This window comes from Papio anubis, chromosome 6 (genome assembly GCF_008728515.1).
Source record: "Papio anubis isolate 15944 chromosome 6, Panubis1.0, whole genome shotgun sequence".
NCBI lineage: Eukaryota > Metazoa > Chordata > Mammalia > Primates > Cercopithecidae > Papio > Papio anubis.
The window spans coordinates 104,304,538-104,310,537 of NC_044981.1; the positions used below are offsets into that span (position 1 = coordinate 104,304,538).

Genomic DNA, 6,000 nt, shown 5'->3' on the forward strand with positions numbered 1-6,000 from the left:
GATGCCCCGCGCGGGGCGCCCCCGAGAGCCGGGCCGCGATGCTGGCCGCCCGCAGCCTTATATGGGCAGCCCGGCCCCGGAGCCCGCCAGGCTGGACCCGCTGACTGCTCCCGCCGGGGGCGCTCCGCCTCCCTGTGTGGTCGGCTCCTGCGACCCTGGACGAGTCCTTTCGACCTTGCGTGCCTCGGTCTCCCTGCAGTGAAGCGGGGTCATAACTGCGCCTCCTTCGGCGAGGAGAACTGAGTTAATTGGCGGAGACGCTTAGCGGGTGCGGAGCGCGTGGAGCGGGCTGGAGAAAGGTTACTTTTCACTAGCGTTCTATTGCGGAGACTGTTGCGGTCACTGCCCCCGCCAGGGAGAGGTGTTGGGGGTCAACGGTGCGTTGTCGCGAAGAAACCTGGAGCTGTGATCCCCAGACCACGACCCCCACTTACCACGTGACTCTGACTTCTCTGCGCGCCACCTTCCTCTCCTGTCAGATGGTGACAGCGCCTCTCCCACTGGCCCTGGACACCGGCACGTGTCCGCGCGTGTACGCTGGAGTGTGGCCTCGCAGCGCAGTCACCTGTGGCCCGGCCTTCTGGCGCCGGGTTCTAGCGCCGAGGCTCAGCCTGTCAGAGCTGCAGGGGAGGTGAAGTGGGGATGGGTGTTTAGGGCTGAGTTGGAATCACCCTTTGGGGTGGTTTGGCGGCTTAATTGGCTTAATTCCCTTCTCTTGTGATGGGTACGTGGGGAGTGGGGATCGTGGAGAAGCCTCCATCAGCTGTTTCCATCCCGCCGGCAAACGAACTCAGTTCCGCTCTCACCCCATTCTGCTGCACTGGGCCAAGCTGTTTGTCTCTGGGACTTGTCCTAGGAAAGGCAGAGCCCCCAGAGCCAAGCAGAACATTGCCATGCCCCTGCAGACATTCAGTAATGACCAGATAAGGGGACAACCTCTCAGGGGATGATTGGGTAATACATTTGAGCAACCCCAGCAGAGATCATCTTGACCCTCAGCCCCTTTCCTTGCCCACAAACTTGGCCCAGGTCAAGCATGATGTGCTCAATATCCCAGGCATGATGCTCATCAGCTGTCGGAGCAGCTTCTTTCTGTGTAAATGTAAATATTACTACCTCATGAAAACAGTATGCCCATTCAGTGAGGCATATGAGCCTGTGGCCCACTTTTTGACCCCAAATTCACTTCTTCCTGGAAGCCTTCCTGGAATGCTGAGGTCCCAGATAATAGTGCTTATATAACACCCAGATTATATAGTTTATATATATATATATATTGCTTGAGAAGTGTTTTTATATCTTTTCTCTTAGCCCTATTTTGCAAATTAAGTGGTAAGGCCTTAGGGAGGGGACCCAGTCTTCCATTTATTTCTCTCTCCTCTTTCCTAACTAGCATCACATAGTCTAAAATCCTGCACAGTGGCATACCATACCTATTTTAGAAATTTTCCTGCAGTCAGGACCAGCACTTGAGCTTCACAGCTTATAGAATCCAAGTCACCATCAACTGTAAAATGAACCACTATTTTATATACCACTGAGAAGAAAGAAAAAAAAAAAGCTTCCAATTAAACTAGAACATGCCACTGATAGTCATCTCTGCCCTGATTTAGACAATGTTAAAATGCACATCTCAGACTCAAGAAACTACAGCGGCTGTTCCTCCGTCTCTGAGAATTGGCTGGGTGAACCAAGAGCCTGCTGGGTTTTGGGGCCTCTGCTCTCTGGTTTCGGGTGGGACAGCCCACCTGGGCAACAGAGGGAGCAGCTTCCTCACATGCGCACTGGCTTGATAGACCAAGGGTACCCAGGCACCGGCACCTTTTGCAGATGGAGCAAGTAACTGACCTTGAGGCATTCAAGGAAAAGGTCGGCTCAGACACCTAAAGCCCCAGTGGAGTTTGGGCAAAGGAGCGGGCCCATCTGCGGCGAGTGGGTTGAGTGCTTCCACTTTCTGAGATGTAGAATGTCTGGAGGGCAGGGAATTGGGAAGGGGAGGAGGTGGGGAAGGAAGCAAAAGCCAAATCCACCAGCCCCAGAGTAAGCCACAGCAGGAAATGTAGCTCAGCGTGGTGTGCGTGAGGGAACCACGGAGCCCAATAGGTTATCAGAGCAAACAAAGAGGGGAATGTAAGGGAGATATGCACTGAACGTTTTAGCCACCCTACCGCCCATCCCCTGCGGCCCTACCAAATCCATATGTTGAAGCCCTAACCCCCAATGGAAAGGTATTCAGAGATGGGACCTTTGGGAGCTCATTAGGTCAGATGACGTCATGCCAGTGGGGCCCTCACAATGATAGGATTACTGTCCTTATAAGAAGAGACAGGTCAGGAGTGGTGGCTCATGTCTGTAATCCCAGCACTTTGGGAAGCTGAGGTGGGCGGATCACTTGAGGTCAGGAGTTTGAGACCACCCTGGCCAACATGGCAAAACCTCATCTCTACTAAAAATAAAAAAAAAAATAAAAGAAAATAGCTGGGTCTGGTGGTATGTGCCTGTAATCCCAGCTACTCGAGAGGCTGAGGCAGGAGAATCACTTGAACCTGGGAGGCAGAGGTTGCAGTGAGCGGAGATGGAGCCACTGTACTCCAGCCTGGGTGACAGCGTGACTCTGTCTCAAAGAGAAAAAAAAAAGAAGAGACACGGAGGGAAGGGCCTGAGCATCTGCTGGCCAGGAGGAGGGTCCTCACCAAGGGCCACATCAGCTGGCACCTTGATCTCGGACTTTCTAGCTTCTGGAACTGAGAAATACATTTCTATTGTTTAAGCCACCGGCCTGTGGTATTTTATTGTGGAAACCTATATTATTAGTCTTTGTGTTACTATAAAGGAATACCTGAGACTGGGTAATTTATAAAAAAAATAGATGTCATTGGCTCACGGTTCTGCAGGCTGTACAGGAAGCATGGTGCTGGTGTCTGCTTCTGGGGAGGCCTCAAGAAGCTTACCGTCATGGTGGAAGGCAACCAGGAGCCAGCATGTCACGTGGTGAGACTGGAGCAGGAGAGCTGGGGGGAGGTGCCGCACTCTTTCAGACACTCAGTTCTCGCGTGAATTAACTGAGCAAGAACTCACTTATCATCAAGAGGATGGTACTAAACCATTCGTGAGAGGTCCACCCTCATGATGCAATCCTCCCACCAGGCCCCACCTCCAACACTGGGGATTACATTTCAACAGGAGATTTGGAGTGGACAGACATCTAACCCCATCAGAGCCCGAGTCAAGTAAGACAAGAGAGGTTTAAAAGAAATACAAGTCTGTATTTGGTGCCTGTATTTGCCCACAGCCCTGTCCCACTGCCTGCTCCCTCCTGCCTCCATACCTGTCCTCCCAAGCTCCTGTGGGCTGTGTGGTTGGTATAATACGAGCTGCACAAAGGACAGTGGGAAGTCAGACAGGACCCTGGCATTTTGAGAACGGGACAGCAGCAATACCATCCCGGAGCAAGGAGGAGGCGAGTTTAATTGGAGACAGAGACTGGGTGGGCAGGTCGTCCAATGGGAAATGGCAACAGATGAAGGACCAGGAAAGCGTATGGCAGCGATCAAAGGGGAGTGGAGACAGACGGGGGTGGAAGGCAGGGGCAGGAGGAAAAGACGATCAAGAGGTACCCTGAGAAAGAGGAGCCAAGAGCGTGACCCGGACAGCTCTGGATCTCATGTGAACTGAGTGAAAACTCATCATCCAGAGGATGGCGCTAAACCATTCCTGAGGGCTCCTCCCTCTTCAAAAAGGAGGCATTTTTTAACAGGCCCAAAGGAGGTAAGAGAAACAGTCATCAGGCATCTGGGGCTACAGCCTCCCACATGCAAAAGCCCTGAGAGGCTACTGGTTTAAAAACCTCAGGAAGGTCTCCAAGAATCAGGACTCAGAAAAGAAAATTGGTTTGGTGAGAAGGTAACGGGGACCTTTGATGGGGCAGCTTCACTAGAGGGTTGGGCAAAAAAGCCAGCTTGCAAAGAAGTAAGGAAGAAATGGTGCCGTGAGTGTAGTCTGCTGGCTCTGGAAGCCGGGCTGGGAGAAACACAAGATGAACAGAATCGGGGGCAGACGGGACAGCAGAGACCTTCGAGGACCAGCCAGACCCGCACATGGTGGAAGGCAAACAGCAAAGAGCAGAGTAGGAGAGCTCAGGCCCAGCACGGAGAGGCACCTGTCTCTAGAGGGGAGAAAGGAAGGCCCCCGAAAGGGAGGTGGCAGGATCTGGAGGGAGAGAAGGTTGGGAGGACAGGTATGGAGGCAGGAGGGAGCAGCTAGTGGGACAGGGCTGTGGGCAAGCTGGAGGAGGAGGCGCTGTCCTCCCGAGAACTGGCCCTTGGTGAGCTCCCCATGAGCATATGAGGGTGGGAATGGGAGTTAGCGAGAGTGGGAAAGGCCCAGGACGCTGGCCACAGTGCAGGCAATCTAGAAGTCATAGTCAAGATCCTCTGGGCCTAAACCCAGGGTGGACTGAAGAACTGAGGTAGCCTTGGCTAACTGTTTCTCTCTGGTTCCTCTGCAAAATGAAGAGGAAAGCCTCAAGCCTGCCAGTTCTAACTGAAAATCATATCCAGGCTCTGATCACGGTTCACTGGCTCACTGTTTCAGGTTCGGTTCCCTGTGGCATGGACTCCGAGCAGGGGATGTGCCTGCAGGGTCTGTACTGGGGAGAAAGATGGAGGGGGAGGATGAGGAGTTGAGCTGCCTGAGTGCATCCAGCGGTCCTGGCTTCTGAGGAGGGGTGACCTGGGCAGGGCACCCCAGCCAGGAGCAACACTCGCAGCACTGGGGGAATAGATGCTCTCTCCAGGACCTACAGTTTGAGGTCGTGGCAGGCACCCACTGTCCCCACCTGGTCTGGCATCTTTAGCTTGGATCTAGTCACCTTCCTTCTCCCCTGGCCTCACCAGCAGCCGGAATGGCCCTGCTGACACTGTCAATCTGCACAGCTCACTCTGTGGAGGCTGAAGTCCAGGTGCTGCGTGGTCTGGCCGGTCTCCAGACCCATATGTGACTGCTCTCTGGGCCTTGTCCAGCCAGGCTTGCCACAGTCCTCATGCTGGTGCACCAGGTGAGCCCCCACACAGGGCTTCTGCATGGGGGAGGCAGTTACTCCAGATGCCTGACGCTGCTTCTCTTACCTCCTTCACGTCCATCAAAAAACGGCTCCTTAGTGAGGCCTTCCTGAGCCTCTCTATCTAAACTTCCTCCCCCCATCCACTCCGTTATGGGCTGAATTTTGCCCCCCAAATCCATGCGTTGAACTCCTAACCCCCAGTACCTCAGAATGGGACTGCACTTAGAGGCAAGATCTTTAACTAGACGGTTAAGTGAAAAGGAGGTCTTTGGGGTGGGCCCTAATCCATCAGGACTGGGGTCCCTACACAAAGAGGAGATTTTGCCAGGTATGGTGGTTCACGCCTGTAATCCAGCACTTTGAAAGGCCAAGACAGGAGGATCACTTGAGGCCAGGAGTTTGAGACCAGTCTGGACAACATAGTGAGACTCTACAAAAAATTAAAAGAAAAGTAGGCAGCCATGGTGGCATGCATCTGTAGCCCCAGCTACTCTGGAGGCTGAGGTAGGAGGATCACATGAGCCCAGGAGTTTGAGGTTACAGTGAGCTATGGTCACACCACTGGACTCCAGCCTGGGTGACAGAGCGAGACCCTGTCTCTTAAAACAAAAAACAAAGGCTGGGCGCAGTGGTTCACACCTGTAATCCTAGCACCTTGGGAGGCCAAGGAGGGTGGATCGCTTGAGCCTGGGAGCGCAAGACTAACCTGGGCAACATAGTGAAACCCCACCTCTACACAAAAATACAAAAAAATTAGCTGGGGCAGTAGTGCAGCTACTGTAGTCCCAGCTACTTGGGAGGCTGAGGTAGGAGGACCACTTGAGCCCAGGAGTATGAGGCTGCAGTGAGCTGAGACGACGCCACTGCACTCTGGCCTGGCTGACAGAGCAAGACCCTGTCTCAAACAAAACAAAGCAAAACAAAACAAACAACTAAAA

General features: G+C 53.4%; 1 protein-coding gene across 1 annotated transcript in view; it reads right to left on the minus strand.

Moving 5' to 3' along the window:
* Positions 1–453, minus strand: part of SYNJ2 (synaptojanin 2) — a 165,952-nt gene extending 165,499 nt beyond the window's left edge. The window contains exon 1 of the mRNA XM_009205798.4: positions 435–453. The gene's annotated coding sequence lies outside the window, so the exon portion shown is untranslated. The remainder of the gene's footprint in view (positions 1–434) is intronic.
* Between the last annotated feature and the right edge of the window lie 5,547 nt (positions 454–6,000).